The 24,722-nt window shown below is 39.3% G+C and overlaps 1 long non-coding RNA gene and 1 other non-coding gene across 2 annotated transcripts in view; one reads left to right on the top strand and one right to left on the bottom strand.

The window, feature by feature from the left end:
* The first annotated feature begins 6,172 nt into the window (after positions 1–6,172).
* On the top strand, positions 6,173–6,304 carry LOC119258346 (small nucleolar RNA SNORA72). Its single transcript, XR_005128210.1, has one exon. It is a non-coding gene; the product is annotated as a small nucleolar RNA SNORA72 (small nucleolar RNA).
* Positions 6,305–7,528: 1,224 nt separating this feature from the next.
* The window catches only part of LOC119257970 (uncharacterized), a 52,847-nt gene continuing 35,653 nt past the window's right edge, over positions 7,529–24,722 (bottom strand). The window contains exon 3 of the long non-coding RNA XR_008554028.1: positions 7,529–7,866. This is a non-coding gene — a long non-coding RNA (uncharacterized LOC119257970). The remainder of the gene's footprint in view (positions 7,867–24,722) is intronic.

The following is a 24,722-nucleotide window of genomic DNA, read 5'->3' as shown; positions in this document are numbered from 1 at the left end:
AAATCTTTCTAGTATTTATTTATACTCATCCATGCATACAGTCAACAAATTTATAGCATATCTTTTCCATACCAATAGAATAAAACTTCCTCATTGCAAAATATCAGTCATTAACAGTCTGTAATTTCAAATCTGGTTCTTGAAACAAAATAATGGTGTGGTAGAGAAAAAATACCTGTGTTGGGATTCCAAGTTTCTAATCTGAACCACAATGTTCCAGATAATGAAGATATTAATATTAGATATATGAGGGCAGCTTTCATCACCAGAGCCTGGTTGTGTTGGTAAAACCAAATCATATTAACCTTTAACAAAAACAGATCAGTTTACAAATATAAGCTGGATATCTGTTAAATCATATTTGTAAGACATAATAAAAGCAACATTCAATACTTTTTGGCTGTGACTAGTGACTAGGTAGTAAACAAGTAAGAACTAGATCACATTTCAGATAATTTAAGTAATGTAAAACATAGGACAGGAATTTGACCAAATACCCCAAAGATTTTGTGAACTTTATTAAATCAATTGAATAATCCAGTTCTCTATTATGATAGAGTCCCTTTAACTTCAATCTGTGTGCATGTATTTGCCCACTTGCAAATGAGTGTGTGTGTGTGTGTATGTGTATGTGTGGGCGAGCATATGTGTATATGGTTATTTTATTCATCACCAAAGTTTTAAGGTAGACCAAGAGAATGGAGAGCAGTTTTTAGGAGGTTGAAAAATTAAATAGAAAAAAGAGGACTGATCACATGTAAAGTCTTTAGAAAATTCTAGAAGGAGGAAAAGCAACAACTGCTATTTATTATTTTCCTCCTTCATTCATTTAAGCTATCCTATTTGTTAGGCATTATTACAGGAGCCATATACAGCATTATAGACCAATGTTACCTCAATAAAAAAAAATTAATGAAATAAATGACAAGGGCCCTTCTGAAAAAAATTTTTTAAATAAAAAAGGGGGTCCTTCTTAACCTTAAGAAAAATGTTAAATGTTTCTGAGATGCATAAAATTAGAGGAGAATTCACAAAGTTCTGCACTAACTATTAAAATATTTCCCAAAATTAATGCAAGAAAAATAAAACCCTAACAAGTATCTTTTGGAAATTTTGATGTTTCTTCTAAATACAGAGAATAACCATGGTAGTGGGTGAGAAATTAACCCAATACAGGAAAATATGCCAAAAGCAGCAATAATTTTAAGTTAACCTACCTAATAGTAAAACATGCCAATAGCTACTGTTATTTACACAGCAGCCAAGTTCTAAAAGCAGCAAATAGGTAAACCTCAATATACAGATCCTTTCCAAGTCTCTGCTTGCATCATATTTTGACTGCCACACTGCCAAAGGAAGACACATGTCCAAGCCCAGAACCACTGCCATTGGGCTTGGCCAAGGGCAGGAGTGAGAAAATAGGGGTGATTAGTGCAATCAGTCCACCATAGTGAATTACTCAATAAATGGCTAGGGACATTAAACTACTTGGGGAAAGCAGGAAAATAAGTACAGAAATAGTCAGATTTTAGTAACAAAGTTAACAATGTGGACAAAATACTGCACTATACATGATAATGCAATGACTCATAATATACAAGAAGATCTTAGAAATAAATAAGAAAAAATATTAATTCTGGTAAAAAATGCAAAGAGAAGAAATACAAATGGACATTAAACAAAATATGTGTGATATCAATGATAAACAAACAACTATAAAAGAAAAAAAAACAAGGTATCAACTTTTGCCAATTATTTTGACAAAATTATTTGTCTATGCAACAGCTACTTGACTAATGCCAAGTGCTAAAGAGTATGTGGGAATAGAAAACCTCACAAAATGCTGGTTAGAATATAAATTGATATAAAATTTCTGGCAGGCAAATTAGCATTATCATCAAAAATACTTATTTACATATCTTTCAATCCATTGATTCAATTTCTGGGAGTTTATCCAAAGGAGAAATGTGGAAGAAGTAGATGAAATATATGTATAAAATATAATACTATGGCCACCCTACTTTTTAAAAGAAAAAATTAGAAACAACCTATTCATCAATAGGATTTAATAATGATGTATACATTTAATGAAGTACAATGCAGCACCTGAATGCATAAAATAAATCATTAAGTATTTCTATAGAAAGTTATCCATAAAGATGATTTACAAGTAAATGTTTTATCATTTGCATAAAAAATTGAAAGAATATCTACCAAATTGCAGGGGGTTTTTTCACTTTCTTGATTCTGTTCATAATTTTTAATAGTAGTAAGATATCAAGAAAAAGTTTTGGCATTCAAAAAACTATTTTGAAATTAATATTATTATGCTTAAAAAAATAACCTCAGGCAGTTCTTTGACAACAAATGTTTTTATGCCACAACATTCTGGTGACAGTAAACACTGAAATTAAAAGTTTGTGAACTGTGAAGATAGAACACACAATCATAAGCTAAAGCAAAACACTGTTACTGGTGGAGAAGATGAACTTTCAAAGGTCTCAAATAAGAGAGGTCATGAAAAGAAAAGAAATTTAAAGCAGAGTATAAGCTGAAATCCTGTGAGAGAACTTTGATTACCAGAGCCTGAAGTGAAATGAAGGTGGTGAAGATTAAGAGAGTAATAAGGGGACTTTTGGAATTCAATCTCTCAGTGAAGTCTATATTCAGTAAATCACTATGGCATTTTTGAGCCTCAAATTCCCACCCATTTCTATGTAATATAAGCAATTAAGAGCTATATCTGTGAGCTAAACAAAAATTTATGGTACCAACTAATTACTTAAAACCAGTCTGGACTTCCATTAATGTCAGTGCTGATTTGAATACTTGTGCAGTATATCTTCTCTTCAGGAAGAGAGCATGTGCCAAGTCACAGGAAGGTGAAGGTTTTCAGCAGAGGCCAAAAACCACATTTTTCTAATTGCTTAGGCACCGGTCCACATTGACCAGATTGTTAATTCATAAATTTGGAAATAATTGCCATGAAGAAATAATGACCTCATAAGTCAAGTTGACAAAGGGCCAAACCAGTGACATTTATTAAATATGAAAAAAGATTTATAGACAAAGGTGTGCTGCTTGGCAAACAGAATGAACTGACAGCCACCCGCATGGCTATTTCATCACAAGGATTCGTTTGAGTTCCCTGAACTTCTATTTTATCTTTGTTCATGTAAGGGCATTGCTCATTGAGGAGTGCTGTCTCGCCTTTAAGGCTTTCACAGAGGAAATGTGTTATGGAAAAAGCACAGGTTTTGGAATATGAGCCTGCACCCCAAGATCCTGTTCTGGAAAATGGACAAAATGTCATTCATTTCCTAGAATGGTATAAGGATTAAATGGACATTATGTATTATAGATAGAGTTGAAGTTAGAAATATCTAGTGCCTGTTTTTCTTTCCTTTCCCTTTCTGTGGTTATTCTCACTTCCTTTTATGACTTCCTGGGTCTTCTCTAACCATTCCCACCTTGCCCAACCTTCAAAGTCATGCTCAAAACTCACCTCCTGAATGGTTACTTTTCCTTCTCATTTAATGTCCATGCTTGACAGATGGAGAGAAATCTTTTGGTTCACTTAACAATTATGTAATGAAATTCTACTGTTACAGGCATGGTCTTATCTCTAAAACAAGATTAGAAGTTCCTTGTGTTCTGGAGTTTTATCTTAAACTTCTTTGCTTCCCCCACAGCACCAAAATGATGCCTACATATAATAACATTTAATAATTAATTGTGGGTTTGCATTGCTTGATTGCTGATATATATTATGCAAGGCATCCAAAATTCAGGGGGTAAATATTTTAAAGGTGAACTGGTACATCAATAATGCCAAGGTTAGTCCCAGGAAGCAAAGCTACATATATATTTTATGAAAGAAGGAAGTAGCTAGTTTTCAATCTATGCTCATAAAATGAAATCCACATCATAATCTTCAAATGCGGTCTTTTTTGCCCAATGTAATTAAATGTTTCTCATAAAATCTCCTATGTGCTTCTGAGCTATGAACTCCAGTTCCATAAAGGCTATACAACAGCTACAGTAATTCTTCTTTCAGGTGAAGTGTTAGATTAATAGGTTTTGTGGTTTTGGGGTGTTTTTATTTTGTATACTTGAAGAAAACAATATATCTGATTTTGAATATATATTGTAAACTTTGTCTTAAAAATAAATGGTTGATCTAGGACAATGGATTTTGTAAGAGCTATTTTCAGAAATTATATACTCTGCAAATTGTATTAACCAGAAAGCTTTATGTTTTCCATTAACCTGATGAAAATGTCAAGAAGAGCAATCTAGGCATTGTACTAACATTTTAATCATCACTATATAACAGCTGTATCTGTTTCATCTCTGGCAATAGACAATGAATAGTAATGAAATTAAAGTTAATCTTAATTACCTAGATATTTAATTTTCAATTTCACATTTTCTATTCATGCCATGAATGACTAAAAGTGGATACCACCAAAGACTGCTCCAGAACTATTCATGTTGATTAATCCTTAGCTAACAGGATATAGAAGAATAAACATCTAGCCATACCAAAAAAGGCAAAAAAATTGACTTTTTCATAAGTGATGAGAATGATTTCAGAAGCAAGACATGGGTCAATGGACAATGGCAAATCCCTTTGGGCAGATGAAGAGTAGAGAAGAAATTGGAGTGAAGAATAAATTGCAAAAGTAGTAAAGTGATTCAAACCCTGTGGCTTATTCATCATTTTAAAAGGAAGAGTGTGCAGAGCAGTTAAGTAGTAAGAAATGAGAATAGCTCCACTGGGATGAGCACAATTGTTACATGGGGGAGTAACTCTCCATTTGGGGGAGTGGCAAAAATTCAGACAATGGAGTTGGGAAATATTTGGTAATCAAGAAGGAATGTTTAAAAACACAAGTACAAACACAATGGGGGGTTTGTTGAAATAACCTAGACTGGGCATCCAAAGAAGTAGGTCCAAGACCAAGCTCAGGTCAAGGTCTTGGTTATCAGTTTTGATAAGTACTCTGAGGATTATTTCTTCTTCTGTGAAACAAAGGAAATAGTATCTGCAGCAATGAATTGAGAGAAGTAAATGGGATCTTGGGAAAGTCTTTATAAACTCTAAATGTCTATATGATACGCAGTATTGTTTTGGGTTTGTAACCTGAAAGGTTCCTATTTGATTCTTCTGTCCCCTTCTTTTCTCTTCCAAAGAAAGGTCAGGGTTGTGGGCAAGGGCATCTTTTGGCTCTTGGTGCTAAGAGGTGGAGCTTTCTCTAGGAGACCAAGAAGACCAAGGCTGGATTAACAAAGTACAATGAAGTAATTACCTCCATTGATCTGACATAATTCTGGTTACACATCTTAAAGTTTCATTAACTTTTTAAACAGCCCAATTAGCCTGACAACTTATTGAACTTACATCCATATAAAATTGTAAAGACTCCTTTTTCTAAAAATCACTGATACTAGTTCTATACTTGTGCTACTGATATTTAAAACCAATGTGCAACATTTTTGTTTCCATTAAATTGCATACCTTTGGGGTTCAGTGAGCTGAGATCTGACATCTTAAGTTTTAACCTACACTTTCAGGTTTGCATCATCCAGGAGAGGCACCATTTTCCCTGGAGAAACTTTGAAACCAAATAGATTAAATGAGTAAACTAAATGTGATAAACATTCCATTCTGGAGAGCCTTTTTGGAGATTATGATACGTATTACCCTACTGAAGGCTCTGAGAGTCTACAGTAAATGAATCTTGTTAACTGTGTTTAACCTGTTCTTCCCAATTTTGGTAATAATAGACAATGGGGTATTATGTTGCCATTAAAAAGAACCAGGTAAACCTATTTTAACTGACATATGGCATATATTACTAAGTGAAAAAGAGCAAGTCCAAAATGGTAAACATAGTCTAATTGCATTCTAAATGAATGAAAAACAAATAAAGAATGTATGTATGCATATGGCATAAAGACCTAAGCAAGTATACAGAAAGACCTGGGATGACAAATGCCTTACTCCTTTCAATGGTTACATCTAGAAATATGTATAAAATCTAATGAAATGGTGATGAAATAGACTTTCATATTTACTCTATCTGTTGTATTATTGTATGAATTCTTTATAATGAGAATGTATAAAAAATCATTTAATAAGCAATTTTTTTAATTATATAGGATAGCATGGCAAACAGTCTCATTATTCTGATTTTGTGATAATCAGAGCAGGCTAAACATTTGCTACATTAAGACCATGCATGTGTCCCCAGGCCTAGTTCTTACTCTAGGTCTGGTTTTACAGATGCTGGTAATAAACCAAGATTGATTTATATGATACCTTTTGTGCAGACAATGTCTGTGACTCTAGGTATCTTTAATTAACCTCAAGAAATGACAGCATAGCTAGTCGAATAACTTGCTAATTTGATGATCGCCACTTCACATTAAACAAATTACCAAATTACTGTTTTATATGCTAGAAAAAAATAAAAAATGAAATTACATAGGATTATAGAGTGAAATGAGCCAATATTTTATTCAGTGGTTACATATAATTACAATTTTATATAGTAACCAAATAGAATCATAGTGACCAAATAAATATAAATCTATCTTTCCTAAAAAAATGAAAACCAAAAATTGTGCTTCCTTCCCAGATTCTGAAAGTCAATAAATAAGGTTTTATGAGACAAGTCAAACAGATTTTAAACATTTGGTGAAAAATATCTTCCACACAGTTTAACTAGATAAAAATACATGTTCTATGTTGCTTAATTCCTACAACCTGACTTGATTGAGGTTACTGATTGACATGACATTAAAATACAGACCAAACCTCAAAAAAGAAAAACTTAAAGACTAACATAAGAAAGCATTGTGGAGCAGTACAAAGACCCAACTTTGGTGTTAGAGAATTCTGGGCTCAAATTTGAGTTCCGTCACTTTCTTTTTAGGTCTCAGTTTCCTCATCTGGAAAGTTCCTCATGAGGAAGACTAAAAAGTGAAGATGACTAAAAAACATAGAGCAAAACATCTGGCTCAAAACTTTACATTTAACATTTTCCCCTTACAACTTCTTGTATTGCTTTTGGGAACAGACTAGAAGTCTGAGGAAAATTAGAGTTCTGTTGGAAGTGAAACCCAGAGATGGACTGGAGCTCAAGAAAAGCCTTTTTCCATTTCCTTCTATTCAAGTATTAATACAACAACTACCGAGCCTTGAGTGGAAGAGGGGCTGACAGAGGAGGGACTCACCCCTGTGCAATGTGGTCCTAAGGACAACCAGTTGGATTCTTACAAAGGCAACAGAGCTTTGGCCCCAGAAAAGCAAATCCCACCTCAAGGGAAATTAGAGTCAAAGAGTTTAGGCGCAAAGCAGTTACACACAGTTGTGTTTATGAGAACACATGTCTTTTTTTTTTTAAACAATATTTGCTTCCCCCACCCCCTCAGGTTGAGTCCCCATACAATTTCCTTCCTCAAGGTACCCGTGCACCATCACCACAATCCCCTGTTCTTCTCCCTCCCTCCCTCTGTCCCCTCTCCCGCCTCCTCCCCTGCAGGATGTCTCTGGTTTTTAATTGTCCATTTTTGCTTTGTTGTGTTTTGTACTGTTATTTTTTTTACACTGATGTCTTATTGGGTTTCCCTATATTCCTGTTATAAGTGAAACCATCCGATATTTTTCTTTTTCCTTCTGGCTTATTTCACTGAGCATAATTCCTTCTAGCTCCATCCATGTGGCTGTGAATGGTATGAGTTTATCTTTTTTGATTGCTGAATAATATTCCATTGTGTATATGTGCCACATCTTCTTGATCCAGTCATCTGTTTTCGGGCATTTGGGTTGTTTCCAGGTTTTACCGATTGCAAATAGTGCTGCAATAAACATAGGGGTACAGGTGAGAGAACACGTGTCTTAAAGCATTCTTACTAAACAGGTAATATCGTTCATGGGCTTTTATGATCATAGCGAGATAAGTCACTAAATTTAGTGTGAGAAAGACTCTAAGAGAAAAAAGGAGCTGTGGTTTATAAATGACTTAAAGCATAGGGACAATAAAAAGTAGTGCAAAGGGGTCAGGGGCTTGTGTCTTAAAGAAGTGCAAGTCAAAAATCATGAGAAAAAAAAGATTTTAGGAAAGCAAATCGATTTTTTTAAGTGTCAAATTTTCAGTTCAATAGATTCACCTCATTTAATGTCAATTTAAAAGCATAATGTCTTAAGATGGACAGACTTGACCTTCTTGGGATTTTATGAGCCTCTTGAATCTTACCTAAATTCCTTAAAATTGTAACCCAGTGGGAATAAAGGAGAGTATCACTTTGAGAGCTTCAGTAAATTGCACATCATTTCTCCTCACTAGCACAATGGACTTGGGAAATTCGTTTCTGTGCTGTGGAGGCGGCACTATGTTGCCAGGGAGACAAAGTGGTACCGGGAAGACCCCTCAGCGCCAGCCCCCGCAAACGCCTCCTGCCAGGAGGAGCTGCAGGGCCAGCGCAGCAATTCGAGGGAGGCCATCTGCGCATAGATTCCTTGGGTTGAAGATTTTTCGCAGAAAATTTTTAAGCTGTCCAGTCCCTCCTATTTTCACATAAACACTGACATCTACAGTCAATGCAGCTGAGGGTAAATATTTTGCCCCAAGCTTCTCTCCACCACTTCCTTCCACTGTTGTTTGGAAATTTGGAAAGTCTATTTCCGACATCCTCTCAGAGGCAGTCTATACTTCTGATCTTCCTTGCCTTTTCATTTACTAGTTCTACCCTGTCTCAATACTTCCTCTAATTACTTGGTACTCAGTGTTTACTCAGGCAGAGACCTGGTCAGAATGCCAGGGTCCAGGTGGGTACAGCAGACTCATCCTGAAGTTCAGTTAGGAGAACCATTTGGCTTCCTATTATCCATGTCTCCAACCTGAACTCTGTTGATAACAATGAGGATATTTTTAGCTTTTACACATTTTTAAAAGTGTAACAAAATACTAAAAGATTGGGTACCACTGATTGGAAGCCCCCTCTGAAACCCTACATTAAAAAAAAAATTGCCAATTATAGATCCTTATAGAAAAAAAATTAATAGAGGCAGGAAATTGAACCAAGAAGGAAAAAAATATCAACTGAAGGAAACTCGAGCAAAGTAGTTGGCAAGTATAAGGTAAATGTAGGTATTTTCTTTAGAAAAAAAATTGAAGGGAGAGTTAAAAATAAAGTAGGCCTAAAACATTGAATCAGTAACATTGAAAATGTGATAGGGAAAGAAACATTAAAACTGTAAGTTATCCAAAAAGGTAGGGAGATCACTTTGGACTTTGTTAAGTCAATTATACTTGTTAATATGTTAGGGTCTCCCCTGTGGTGCAGCGGGTTGAATGCAGTGCTGTGAAGCTGTCTGCAGCCTCTGCAGCACCGGTTCCATTCCTGGCTGGCCAGGGAGATTCCCACATGGCACAGCAGACCTCTCCTGTCGCACCCACTGCTCCCCTCAGCAGTGTATTTCATCAATCTACCTGTTCTGTTCCCCGCTCTGTCTCCGGTGAATCCTCTCACCCCCCACACCTCTGGCCTGTACCCCAGCTCTTATATAAAAATAAATAAATTTATAAAAAATGTTAAAGGTTACCATAAGAATAAAAATACATAATGTATAATTTCAAAACTTTAACAGGAAAAAGAAGAAATAAGGAAAAGTGAGGTAAGGAGAAATAAGTAACAACCCCCAAAAAGGAACAGTACAATGAAAACACACAGTAGGTAGTATAAATAAAACCACATATATCAGTGATGATAATACCTACAAATGGATACCTTCCACAGTTCAAATCAGAAATTTTTATATTAGATTTATTTTAATCAGCTCTATGCTAAAGGAGACACACTGAAAATACATGAATATAGAATCATAGAAAATAAATTGATGGAAAAAGTGCACTATGACTTTCCCCAAGAAAACTCCAAAGGCTAAAGATTGTGGATGACACTGGTGCCCAGGACAGGCAGAGAATGAGCGCTGGGACAGGAATTGGTCTTGGACACCAAGCTGGGCCATCTGATCAAGGACATGATGATCAAGTTCCTAAAGGAATTCTCTCGTTTCCTTCCTTAACTTCTTCCTGGGGCCATTTCTTGAAGATAAAAGACTGAAGATGATGCTTTTTCAGAGACATAAAAGGGATGGCCAACAAACCAGTTACAAGGTACCCTTGGCTGTTAGGAACAATAATGATTCATTGACCTAGATTCAAATGCTACAAGGAAGTAGCAAGCACCAATTCTGGTGTCATCATCTGGATAAGGCATCCATTATCTCTGAGTCAAGACTACTGGGAAAACAAATCAGCAAACCCACCTCTCCCCTTGCAATATAACTGGGTACTAAGTGCCAACCACAAAGAAATGGATAAAAAAATATGTGGTATGTATATGCAATGGAATACTACTCATCCATTAAAAAAGATGAAATTTTGCCATCTTTCAACAACATGAATGAACCTCAAAGAGAATATGCTCGGTGAAATAGGCCAGAAGGAGAAAGACAAATACCGCATGATTTTACTCATTTTTGGAATATAAAGAAAACAAAAACAAACCTTTAAACTCTGACAACAGAATGGCAGTACAGGTGTCAAATGGGGGAGAGAAAGGACAAAAGGGTCTATTGATTGGTGGTAGATGGTAAATGGACATTTGGTGACAGATGTGGTAAGACAGTGTAATATTAGACCCTATACAGCATTATAAACTGGCGTTACCTCACTAAAAAGAAAACGAAATAAATTTTTAAAAAACAACTGGGTGCTATGACTCTGTGCTTATATATCTGACCTCTTCCGCCATGTGGCAACTTCTATCTCCTGCTTTACAGGCTTTTGCTGACCAATGGTATTTTGCCACCCTGGGTAACTTGGCTAAAGGAGCATTTATTGCCATCTCTGAGGCACAGACTTCTCATTCTAACCTCTGGGATCAGACAGCAGGAACTCCCTGACCATCTAAAAGATGCATACTCAGTGTCACTGCAGAAAACTCAGGGCTCTGTTGTGGCCACCACAGTATTGTTCATACCTGCAAAATAAAATAAATTACACCTAGGGGCGGGGGGATTGGGAGGGAGCTATATATCCCTGAAAGTACCAAACAGTATACATGTTTAGACAAAAAAGAAATAAGTAGGAATGCTTAATAGTGATATAAAGGAAAAGTTCACCAAACAAATATAACAGTCCTGAATCTGTGTACATCTAAGACATGGCTTCAAGCTTCCAATGCAAAAACTGACAGAAAAACAAAGAGAAATTAACATATCTACAATCTGGGAAATTTTATACACCCCTCTCAGCAACAGATAAAATAAGCAGTCAATAAAGTATATGATATATTAGAACAAAAGGAGAAACTCCCAAATAATTCCTTGTGAAGAAAAACTGTTTTCTCTCTGCCTTACAAAGCAGCTTCCTGAGAGATCACTGAACGACTGATTCCACAGGGACCAGCCAAATGAGGCCAGTTTCTGTTGCGGCTGAAAAAAAATCAGGACTAGAAACCCATTGGGGGTTTAAGAAACAAACAAAAAGGGACAGCCAAGAGCCTAGCTTGATGAAACCACAGCACTTCAGAACAGGGTCCTCCAGTGGGATACCCACAGGCCTCAGGGAGCTAAGTTTCCAGGCTCCCCACGGAGCAAACAGCTGCAGGTGAAGGCAGTGGGCGTCAGATTGGCCAGTCACCTCTGGCAGTTTAGTTAGAAAAGCCATCTTGGGGGATTTGGACAGTCAAGCCAGGTGCTTGTTGGTCATCTGGTGGAACAAATACTTCTGGGAAGAGGAGTCTGGAACTTCTGCAGATGGACTCGCCGTTCCTTTCCCATTTCCTTTCCCTAACCAAGCTTACAGGGAACAGCAGACTCTCTCAGGTAGAGATCTTCATTCTTAACACACCAAGGCCTCCCTCTTTCCTAGTTCACCCCAAGCAACCTTCCAGAATACCTGCCTTTACAGCCAGGAGGAGGCTGACTGTTTAGGGCAGTCTCTAAACAGATGTTGACATCATAACTCAGCTGGGTTAGTTTTGTTGTTAAGGATCCCAAGATGTGAAGAAAGTAAATAGGTTTTCAGATGGAAGGCAGGTAGAAACAAAGTTTGGAGGCCCTACTCCCACACACACAAGCTGTGTTTCTCCAAACTCAGGTTACAGGAAATGAGGGCAGAACAAGATTAGAAGTCTGGTTTAGCCAGGGAGCTGCACAACCAAGATTAGAACTCCAGGCTCCCTTAGCCACTTCCTCTGTGTCATCCCACTGCCTTATTTCCTGTTTTTCCACTCAAGCCCATCATTACATGAAATTTGAAAGCCAGTCACCAGGCTGAAGAATATAAAAGCTTCAGGTAATTAAGGACATTGTTTATAAAGAGCCAAGAGAATGCAATCTATACCTAAAACATTTCCCCCTAAGTGAAATAGATGATGTGAACTCCAGCCATTAGGATTAAGATCCTATTTCACTTTGCATTTAACCAATAATGTCATCAAAACTAAGCATGTTTTGAGTGAAACATACTGAAGTTTTTTTGGTTTGTTTTATGGCTTTAACTTTTCAACAAGGCTTGCTATTTGAGATGGCAGGTAATGAATCATTCAATCAATAAACCAATCCAGAACTTATATATTTTTGCTAGTCTTAAAATATCTACTTATGTATAATCTCAATAATATTCTATGGAAATAAGATACCTTTTATAAAAACTAAGGATTTAATTCTTCCTATAAAGGGTAAATTAAGGACATACTCCCTTATAGCAGATGGCCTGTTCTGTTATATATTCATTTGTTACATATTCATTTCTGCTATTTGTTCATTTTTCTGCTCTATGGTACAGATTGGCAAATTTTTTCTAGAGAGGGTCAGGTTTGATCAGTTCTATGAATCACATAATCTCTGTTGCAATTCCTCACCTCTGCCACTCTCAGGAGAAAGCAGCCTGGGAGGTAGGTAAGCAAATGAGGCTAGCTAGATTTGGCCCTAGACTGTGGTTTGCCAGTTCTCTGCTTTGCAGAACAAACCATATTGTGTGGCAGGACCAGGACAGGAGAGTTTGCCAAGGGAAGGACACAGTCTAAATGAGTTGACTGGCATTCTTATAGGCAATTAAATTTCATTTCTTCTCTGAATAGTTTATTTGTGTCACCAAGGAAACAATAAGTGATTTGATGATGGAATTATAACCGATTCCCCCCAAATTTCATACCACACAACATGTCCCACAGCATGGGCTTTATGGTCAATAAGATCAGATTTCAAATCCTAGTCTTGCCACTGATTAAATGTATGATATTGGATAGGCTATTTACTCTGAATCTCCATTTCTTTATCAGTGAAAATGGAGAAAACTATTTCATCATAAGGATTAAATAAAATAACACAAGCAAAGCAAATTGTCACTGAGGAGTCCCACTGCAGGCCAAATCCTATGTTTCATCTTTCAACCCCACTGTGGGTCATTACAAGGCTTTGCTTCAGGCGTGGGAGGAAGCTGTCTGCCAGACCTGGTACTCGGCCACTGCAGTGTTCTGGAAGGAGTTAAAATCAAGGACTAAGGATATCCTCCAACATGCCCCACCCCACCCCCATGTGCATAATTGCATTTTAGGTGTTTCCATTTGAGGGCCCCTTTATTACTTCTTGGGTGCTTCCACCAAGAAAGAGCTTGACTGAGGCATATTTCCACTCTTAATTCTTGCCCCTCTCCTTCTTCTGACCCTTCTGGGTTCACAAAAAGCCTTTTTTTACAGCTCATCAGCAGTAAGATAAACCCCACCACCACCACCTCTGCTCTCACCCCCAGCCAGCCCCACCCCTCCATCTGTGCAGCATGAGGAAGATAACCTGACCCTCACCCTGAGCTGTTCTGTGGGGAAAGTGGAACTATGAGGAGCCAGCTCCTTCTTTTGGTTCTTGCTTGCACAGTCACAGTGAGTGAAAAAAGACTTGACTGTGACTCTCAGTTTGACTCTTTGTCATGATAGACCATCGCAACACCTGGCAGCTCAGCAGTATCAAAAAAAATTAATTCCCAACACTCTCACTATACTTAGACTCAGGAAAAAAGGTCCCACATGGCGCAAACATACAAAAAAAAAAAAAAGTGGGAGCTATAACAGTTCTTCCTGCAGCATGAATTAAAAATACATTTAAGGCTCAGCACTTGGGTCACTCAATACTAGGGTTTAGGGTTGGCACAGTGCAACCTGGGATCCCGAACTTTTACTCTCATTCTTCCATAAACACAGGTCTTCAATGTGGCATATATACACAATGGAATATTACTCAGCAATCAAAAAAGATAAACTCATGCCATTCACAGCAACACAGATGGAGCCAGAAGGGATTATGCTCAGTGAAATAAGCCAGAAAGAAGAAGAAAAATATCAGATGGTTTCACTTATAGGAGGAATGTAGGGAAACAAAATAAGGGATGAGGGAAAAAATAATTATAATAACAAAACAAAATTAACAGGCAACTATAAATCAGAGACATTCTACAAGGGAGGGGGAGGAAGAGGAATCAAAACAGGATAAGGAAGAGCACAAGAAACTATGGTAATGGTGCACGGGTCAATCGGTGGCGGGAATTTTACAGGGAATACACCTGAGAGGAGAAAGCAAACATTGTACAAAAAGGAAAAGTGGGGCCTCCCTGGTGGCGCAGCGGTTGAGCGCTGGGCTGCCAAGCTGCCCGCAGCCTCTGCAGCGCAGGTTTGATCCCCCACCACCGGTGAGGGTCCCACATGGCGCGTAGACCTCTCCTGCCCCGCCCGCTGCTCCCCTCAGCAGTGTACTTCGTCAGTCTGACTGTTCTGCTCCACTCTGGCTCTGGTGAATTCTCTCACCCTCCAGCGCTTCTGACTGTACCCAGTGCTTTTTTTTTTTAAGATTTATTTATTTATACAAGCACTGGGTACAGTCAGAAGCGTGGGAGGGTGAGAGAATTCACCAGAGTCGGAATGGAGAGCAGAACAGTCAGACTGACGAAGTACCCTGCTGAGGGGAGCAGCGGGTGGGGCAGGAGAGGTCTGCACACCATGTGGGACCCTCGCCGGCGGCAGAGAATCAAACCAGTGCTGCAGAGGCTGTGGGCAGCTTCGCATCGCAACCCAGCGCTCAACCGCTGCGCCACTGGGGAGGCCCTGGACCCAGTGCTTTTATAAATTAATAAATAAATCTTAAAAAAAAAAAAAAAGGAAAATTGATGTAAAATATTTAAAAAAAAAATACAAATCTTCACACCCAGGAACATCTAGTGTCCACTTTCTCTCTTTATGTCCTAATTTGTGGTTTCAGAGAGATGCATGAATTACGAGTCATACATATGTTGTAAATACACACACTGCCTTTTGTTTATCCATTTATCCATCCATGGACAGTTGGATTGCTTTCACCTTTTGGCAATTATAAATGAACATAGGAATACAAACAGCTCTTCAAGGGCCTCCCTGGTGGTACAAGGGTTAAGACGCAACTTATGAAACTATCCACAGCCACTGCAGCACGAGTTCAATTCCCGGCCAGCCAGGGAGCAACCCACATAGCACAGCAGACCTCTCCTGACTCACTCACTGCTCCCCTCAGCAGTATACTTTGGTCAATCTGCCTGTTCTGTTCCTTACTCTGTCCTTGGTGAATCCTCTCACCCACCGCACCTCTGGCCTGTACCTCAGCTCTTGTATGCATAAATAAATAAATCTTTAAAAAAAATAGCTCTTCAAGACTCTGTTTTCAATTCTTTGGGGAATATAGCCAGAAGGGCAATTTCTGGCTTACATAGTAATTCTGTTTTTACTTCTCTCTTGAGGAAACACCACACTGTTTTCCATAGCAACTGCACCATTATATACACCCCCACACACACCAGTGGTGTGCAAGGGTTCCAATTTCCCCACAGCCTCACTAATATTTATTATTTTCTGCTTGTTTTTTGACAGTACCATCATAACGTGTGTGATATGGATCTCAATGTGTTTTGATTTACATTTTCCTAACAATTATTGAAATTGAGCATCTTTCCATGTGCTTGTTGGTAACAGTACAGATCTTATTTGTTCTTTTGGTTGATAACTTTTAAATATGTATACATACAGCATTGTGCCTCCATTTGAAATCTTGTGATAGGTCCTGCAAATGTGACAGGCAGGCCTGATCCCAACCCATCCTGAAGCCTTTTACTACCTTGTTAGTATTGATTGATCACAAAAAGTATTAAGGAGAACAGCATTAGAAAGAGACAATTGGCTCTATTACAAAATTTTATCTTAACTAAATAAGATAAAAGTAACACTAGCCTCTGACCTCGAGCACCTTGCCACTCCAAGTACAGTGCCTGGACCCCAGCTCTATCTAGGGGCTGTGGGAGAAATGCAGAATACCCAGCCTAAAACAGAATGTCCCAGATCAGAATCTACCTTTTAACAAGATCACAGGTGATTTGTATGAGCTCTGAAGTTTGAACAACACTGATCTATATATTCATACAGATACCCAGAAAGACTAAAAACAACTTAAATAATAATATGAGAAACATTTATTAAACATGGTGCTTCAAGAACTGCACTGGCTGGAACACGGTGTGGGACTACCCACACTCTGTTGGTGGGCATAGTGTGAAAAGAAAGGCTTGTATAAAAGTCTTTATACAAGCAGGTATAACAGGTATAACAATGTAAACCAACTTTACCTCCATAAACATAATTTGAAAGAAAAACAAAAGAACTGGGCTGAGTACTTTTCATATAATACACAAAAGTATAAAGCAGGCATACACTTTACAGTCTGTCGAGAAAACAGAGGTTATCTGAGTGACATCACCGCTAGTAAGTGGTAGAGCCGGGATTTAAACCCATGCAGTCTGAAAAGTGATGAAGATTACATGATAGTTCATCTCTTAAAGGGATACATACTGTGGTGGCAGCAAGCAGGCCCAGGATGGGAAGGAGGCCAAGGGCCAGGAAGCTGGCAAGCCCCCCAGGCCCCAGCAAATCTTAGGGCTCTTTCTTTAGGCTCTCTCTGGTGTTCTCTTGTGGTGTTGCCTTCTCTTGTAGTCACCTGAGGTCTCTGAGTGACACTGCCCTTATAGCCCTGACCTCTAGGCTCTGGTTTATGTGCACACTTATGCATGCACACCCATGCTCCAGGTATCAGGCACGTGTGCCAACACACACTCTCCCAAACACACCTTGCATTCACACCACCAAAGTGACAGCTACAGAGGCTAGTGGTATAAAAAGCCTGATTAAATCACTTACTCTACACATACATACATATATAGACAGACAGATAAGGAATAAATTTCATTTGTGACAGATACTAACTGCCATCAATCTAAATCTTAATTTAGAATTTAACCACTGGGAGCCAGGAAGGGGTGGGGGGGATTTTTCTCCAGTACTTAAACTGCCCTCTAGGTGGACATTAGAGGGTTCCCTGTGTCAGTGGTGTGGGAGGAGTATCTCTCCCAGCTGGTGCGGTAGCCCAGGCCCTGCCCAGACCACCTGTCTCCAGAGATCATGGGCTTGGCCCTGCTTCTCATGCACGAAGTTTGACAGAGTTAGATCTGAGGCCAGGTAGTCAGGTCTGATCCTGGGGTATTTGGTAAAATGCAACCCACTCTTCACAAGCACATGCCACATTCTCTGCCAGCAGTTGATATTTGGAATTCCCATCTGTCTTTTCCTTTTGTCATATTTCTCTGTTGTTCCAGAATTTGATCAGAGAAGGGGGATGCACTTACTCTCTTGAGATGCCCTCATACCCCAACAATCACCATTTTAAACAATTCTTTTAAATAATATTTTTTATAACTTTTGTTAATTCTGCTGAATGTATTTCAAACAGTATTTGTCATTTTCAAATAAGATCTTTATTTTAAGTAACATTTCAAGTAAATAATATAAAACAGATCAAGCATCTTTTAAATTGGTTCTACTACATTTTATTTATTTTGCAAATATTTATATACACATTTTTTACATTGTTGGTCATTTTTGTACGCTTGATTTCTCCTCTCAGGTATATAATCCCCATAAAATTCCCACCAAGTCATTCATGAATCATCATCATAGTCTCTTATGCTCTTCCCTCCCCTGTTTTGATCCCTTTCCTTCTCCCTTCCCCTGCTGTTTGTCTCTGAATTGTGGTTTGCCTGCTAGTGTTGTCTTTTTTTCCTTCTGTTTGGTTTCCCTATATTCCTCCTATAAGTGAAACCATCTGATATTTTTCTTTTTCCTTCTGACTTATTTCACTGAGCATAATCCCGTCTAGCTCCACCTATGTTGCTGCAAATGGCATAAGTTTATATTTTTGATTGCTGAATAGTATTCCATTGTGTATATATATACCACTTCTTGATCAGTCATCTGTTTTGGGGCGTTTAGGTTGATTCCATATCTTAGTGATTGTAAACAGTGCTGCAATAAACATAGGCGTGCAGCTTTCCTTTTGAATTAATGTTTTTGTGTCCTTTGGGCAGATTCCTAGGAGTGGAATTGCTGGGTCATATGGTAACTCCATTTTTAGTGGTTGGAAGGTCCTCCACACAGCTTTCCACATTGGTTGGATCAGTCTGTGTTCCCACCAGCAGTGTAGAAGAGTTCCTTTCCCCCACATCCTCAACAGCATTGGTTATTGCCAGTTTTGTTGTTTTTTTTTTTTTTTTTTTTTAATATGGGCCATTCTCACTGGTGTGAGGTGGTATCTCATTGTGGTTTTGATTTTCATTTCCCTGATAAGTGATGTTGAGCATTTTTTCATACACCTGTTGCCCATTAGCATTTTCTCTCTGGAGAAGTGTCTTTTTAGCCTTTTCTGCCCATTTTTTGACTGGATTGTTTGAGAGCAAGCATTTTTTCTTTTTATATATATATATATATATATATATATATATATTTACATCATTGTTCATTTTTGCGACCAAGCATTTTTATAAAATTTCACAGTATCAAAAATCACTGAACCAGTGACTCAACCCTTGGCTGCCTCCCATATTTCTCCACAAGGCTCTTCTAAGGATGATGCTTGAGAAAGGACACCAGCAGAGTCACACACCTCAGTAAGGATTCAGGCAATGACAGACCACATGTCAGTGTGGTTCATATCTATGTATATATACATATATATATAATATATGTATATATTATATATTTTTTACATATATATGTAGAAGGCAATACCATCTAGATTAAGTACAATCAGTGACATTCAGATGTCAACAAAATCACCTAAAGACACATTTCTCAGGACTTCCCTAGTGGCTCAATGGGTTAAGACATAACCTATGAAGCTATGGGCAGCCATTGCAGCACGAGTTCGATCCCCGGCCAGGGAGCTACCCACATGGTGCAGCAGACCTCTCCTGACTTGCCTGCTGCTCCCCTCAGCAGTGTATTTTGCCAGTTCAGCGACACACACCTGCATGTGATCACTCAACAACAGAAATGTTCCCTGGGCTCCCTTCTGCTAAAGATAAGTTACCACCTAAAGTGATAATAACTATTTCCACTCAGGACCACACAAAGCATGTGTTTCCTTTCTAAGATGATGTAAGAGGTAGCTCTTGTCATTTTGTATAAATGACTTACTCAACTTGAAGAGTTAATACAAAGTTAAAACCAATCTATTAAGAGTGCACCTGCTTAACCACCCAGCAGTGGGGAAGGGATGGGGAATTTGTTCTATGGATTTACTGTGTCTCAAGTGTACTGTTCAGAGTTTACAAGCCCTGTCTACAGGTAGGGAGCACACAATGAGTGGTGGGGCAATGCCCTGGGCTTTATTTGTTTGCTTGTTGATTATTAAGATTAAAACATATTCTGTAGCTAGTATTTCTCCCTATTAAGAGGAAAACAAACAAGGTGCCTTTCAATATTTAAAGCAAATGTGTTTGGTTAGGACATGATGATCTAAACCCCGAGGGTCACACAGCCCAGGTCAGAAGTCACACCACTGAGATACAAAAGGGAAGACAGTAAAAGGAGGCTTGATTGATGAGAACACTCTGCCATGGTTTTATTTTTCTCCTGGATGTTTTAGAAGACATCAAGTGAAATCTGAGAAAAGGGAACGTCCTGGTGCCTGTGGGAGGATACAATATGCTGGGTAAGATCAAAGGGCCACAGTCAGGTTGTGCTTCATGAGCAGTCAGGAGCAGAAAACGTACTTTGGCCCTGCTAAGATTACAGAGCATCTGAAAAGTGAGGGAAAGGAGAAAGGTAGGGATGAAAGCCTAAGGGGGAAAGCCTTGCACAGGAATTTCTTCTCTACAGATAGTCAAGGTGGGGTGGAGGGGAATCACTTTCATAGTAGTTGAATTCCCTGAACACGTTCATTCCAGAACCACACAGAAGGCTTCTGGGCCACCCTCCCTACCAAACAAACCCTCCAAGGCTGCTGAAAAAGACAAGCTAATTCCAGGATTAGCCAGAGTGACAGGTAATTAGCAAGGTAAATCAGCGTGAGAAAGATGTACAATGCACTGCACATCAAATATGGATGATTGTAGGGACATCTCCCTGTCATTTACTCTTGCTCCAGGTTGAGAGCTCCAATCCATATATAAATATTGCTTCTGTGGGAGACCTGCCCTCGGATCCCCACATCTGCTGTTGATTAAATACCTTGGTACTTGCATTCACCTCATTTCATTGTTATCGCAATGGCTCAAGGGAGATTGTACATCCATTTTAAACGTGTAGAAAGGAACAGAGCCTCTGAGAGATTTGGAAAGTGACTGAAGCACAGAAGTGGTAACTGACAGAGCCAGGATTCAAGCCCAGGGCCACTGATGCCACTTTCAGCTCCGTCACCAGCCACTGAAATGTTTGCTCATTGTTGCTTTACTGTCTGTCAGAGTGAGACTGACTTCGTGACAGGAAACAGGCAAAAGATAAGTGCCTATGAGTTACACATTGACTCCTACTCAAAAGAGCACTTTGGTCTTAGTGAAAACTGTGTGAGAAATGCCTCATGGGACAGCATTTGTCAAATGCATAAAACTTGGAAAGAATGGAAAGCAAGGACTGGTCTGTTTGTGCCTCTCTCTCTTTAGCAGAATCAGGATGTGAACGTGACCATCTTCCCTGATGTCTTCCACCACTTTCTCACCCCAGATCTAGACCTTCACCCTTTGGCCACAGAAGAATCTCCCCCTCAGGTCAACCTGCTGCCTTCAAAGGACCTGTCCAACTGCATTTCTACTAATCCTCAGTTTCCCCAGAATTCCCTCAATCCACATCAAGGCAGAATTCCTATGCCTAAAGAGCTTAGAGGTAGCAACCTCATCTAAAAGAGATATTGAGCCCCCAACATGACAACGTGTTCCATAAGTGGGAAAAGCATTATTGCCTCCATCAAAAAGGGGGTTAGAGCCACCAGATCTCCTTCCTGGAAGGGCCTCTGCTATCACCTCTGCTCCAGTCCCCTCACTTGAGGAGTCCTTGCCTCCACCTATACCTGGATCCTGTTTTTCTTGTTCAACTATTTACATTCCCAGACTTGTTAGCTGTCAAAGAAAATGAGGTCAGGGTTTACATGGCAGCCTCCAGGCCCCACCCTAGCCCTAGCTTTCTGTGTTTTTTTCAAAATTAGCCTACTTAATAACTGAACCTAAAGAATGGTCATCTATTTCCTTTTCATCCCCTTTCACTGTGCTGAGTTATTTTTAAATAGGATTATCACCCACGTGCATATTTTTATTATCATCCAGTTGTTTGCACAGCCTCAGAACACTGAGATTGTCTTCCCAACTCAATGTGTGAAAGGCGGAAATCATCTTCTCTTACAGCTGCCGCCACCTCCTGGCCTCTACGTCTATCTTCAGCTTGTACATGATAGCATGAAAGTCTCCCCTCCACCACACACCAACAGGGTTGAGGATGTGACCCTGGAGCCAGACTGCCTGCCCCCACTCAACACCCACCTTGTATGAGCCAAGAACTCTTCTCATCCAACAAATGGACTATATTAATAGTCCCATCTCACAGAAGTATCCTCAGGTTGACATTAAAGAATCCACATGAGCTGTTTAGCTCAGTTCCTGGCATCTGTGGGTGCTCAGTCAATGTCTACTGATGTCATTCTTCCCAGTCTGCCTTTTGCTGAAGTCTCTGCTGGTGAGAGGACTGAGAGTCCTGGTATACAGATTTTATTAGATGTTCGATAATAACTGCACCTCTATAAAAAAAAATTGTGTATGGGCTAGTTCCCAATGAATGATGCTTTCCATTGTTGACTTGCTGGGACAGACACTCCTTGGGGGCCAGCCTCACACACAGATGACCATTCTTAGTTCCACCAAGAACTTCCACCAAGCTCGTCCAGGCCTGTGAGAGTTGACCTTCACCACTGTCACCCTGAAATTCCTTTATATGAGAGCAATTCCTTCCTTAATTGCAGATAATCCTTAAATTATTAAAATTCACTTTCTGTATATGTCCTCTGCCCTAGCGCTATGAATTCAGATGATCTTGTCCTTCTTCAGAAAGTAATCTTAGTACCCTCAGAGTAGATGGAGAAGAGAAGGAAGTGTATCCTGCACATTCTTATCTGTCTGAAAATTTAGACCACACTGGCCGTGTCTCTCTTCTCTCTTGCTCCTCCTAAGTATATGCTGGGAAATAGCCATTCTTCTCTTTATCATGGTTAATTCCTTATGGATACAATAGGGAGGAATCAGCCATCCCTGGTCTTATGAGAAAGCTCAGGAGAGACATGGGGATTCTATGAGGCTGGTACAAGGAGAGAAATATTGTCTCAGCAAAATTCAAAGTATTCCACATGCCAGCCCTGAAGATCTGTGTGCTAGGGAGCCATTCTTGATCAAAATAGAGACTAACAGCAGAAAGAGCCTGAGGCAGAGCATGGAGCGGGCAGGCAGGGCAGGCCTAGCAGGTGGGGCAACCAAGGACAGAACAAGAAGGAATCAGGAGGGAGGAATTTCTAACTCTGCAACAAATTCCTCATAATCCCTACACACCTGAGCATACAAAATTCACATGTATTTCAATCTCCTCAGTGTGAAACTGGCCAGGAAGTCTTGGTAGGGTCTGATAAAGCTCTTCAAAAGAACAGCTCAGTTACAGAATCTTAATTTCCCTGCAAAAGTCAGGAGAATAGGAAACCAGAGATGAAACAGGTTTAAAGATGCCTAGGAACCAGAGCAACAGAGGGAAATATTATGTATCTTTCATAAGAGGGTTTCACCTGGTGGTACAACTCTAGGTGCCAGCTGGCTGGGAGTAATGAGCCTTAAGTTTTGAGAGAATACTGTTCTCCACCCTTCACACAGTGCAGCTGTTCCTTGCAGCTACTTTTTGTTTTGTGTTGTGTTGTTTTGTGGGCTGTAAAGAAATGCATCCTGCACAGATAAAGGAACATTCCATGTCAAATAACAGGAAAAAACAACCATTCTAAAAGATTTGCAGGTACAGTACAAATTTAATTACCAGCCTCTGGAACAGAACACCCTCTAATTTTAGCTATTCCTTTCGTTACGTTAGTTCTGCCTGCATGCCCTGTCCTTTGCCAATTTTTCCTCATAGTAAAGATTGCAAGTGGCAGTTGTTTTGAAATTAAAAACGCCATAGCCTACTTAGTTGCTCCACCTTGCCACTGGTTAAGAATAAAACTCTGAGATCAAGGTTTATCTTTTACTTTAAAAATATACATTAACCACTATGGAGAGCTGTGTGGAGATTTCTGGACCTACTAAACATAGAGCTTCCATATGATCCAGCAATTCCACTCCTAGGTGTTTACCCAAAGGACTCAGAAACATCCATTCCAAAGAGCACCTGCACCCCTATGTTTATAGCAGCACTATTTACAATAGCTAAGCTTTGGAAACAACCCAAATGCCCAAAAATAGATGACTGGATCAAGAAGATGTGGTCCATATACACCATGGACTATTACTCAGCATTCAAAAAAGATAAACACATGCAATTTGCAGCAACATGGATGGCACTGGAAGGGATCATGCTTAGCGAAAAAAGCCAGAAAGAAAAGGAAAAATACCGGATGGTCTCACTCATAGCAGGAATCTAGAAAACTTAAATAAGGGGCCAGGAAAAAGAGTAACTATAAGAAAGAAAATATCAAAATCAACAAACAACTATGAACCAGAGACACTCAATGGTGGGTGGGGGGCAGGGAATGGAGCGCTTGGGGTCAAAATAAGGGGGTTGTAATTGTACGGGGAATATAAAAAATGAAATTTAAATAAAATGTGAAAAATATATATATACATTAAATTTTTTTCCGATTTATTTATTTATTTATACAAGAACCGGGGTATAGGCCAGATGCATGGGAGGGTGAAAGGACCCACCAGAGCCAGAACGGGGAACAGAACAGGCAGACCGGCGAAATACACTGCTGAGGGGAGCAGCAGGCGCAGCAGGAGAGGTCTGCGCGCCATGTGGGACCCTCGCCGGCAGCCGGGGATCAAACCGGCACTGCAGAGGCTGCGGACAGCTTCACAGCCCAGCGCTCAACTGCTGCGCCAACAGGGGAGGCCCTACATTAAATATTTTTCTTCAGATTGGAATGACTTGCTCAGCAAAACCATAACAGATATCACAGTTTCTAAATTTCTTTTTTCTGGAGAAAATTTCAGATTTTATTAGTGTTAGTATTAGTATTAGTATTATTAAGGTAACACTGGCTTACCACACTGTGTATAACTTAG

Source organism: Talpa occidentalis, unplaced genomic scaffold (assembly GCF_014898055.3).
Source record: "Talpa occidentalis isolate TD23 unplaced genomic scaffold, MPIMG_talOcc4v2.1 talOcc4.4, whole genome shotgun sequence".
Taxonomy (NCBI): Eukaryota; Metazoa; Chordata; class Mammalia; order Eulipotyphla; family Talpidae; genus Talpa; species Talpa occidentalis.
Note: the sequence above shows the minus strand (reverse complement) of the source record. Positions and strands in the feature narration are given on the sequence as shown.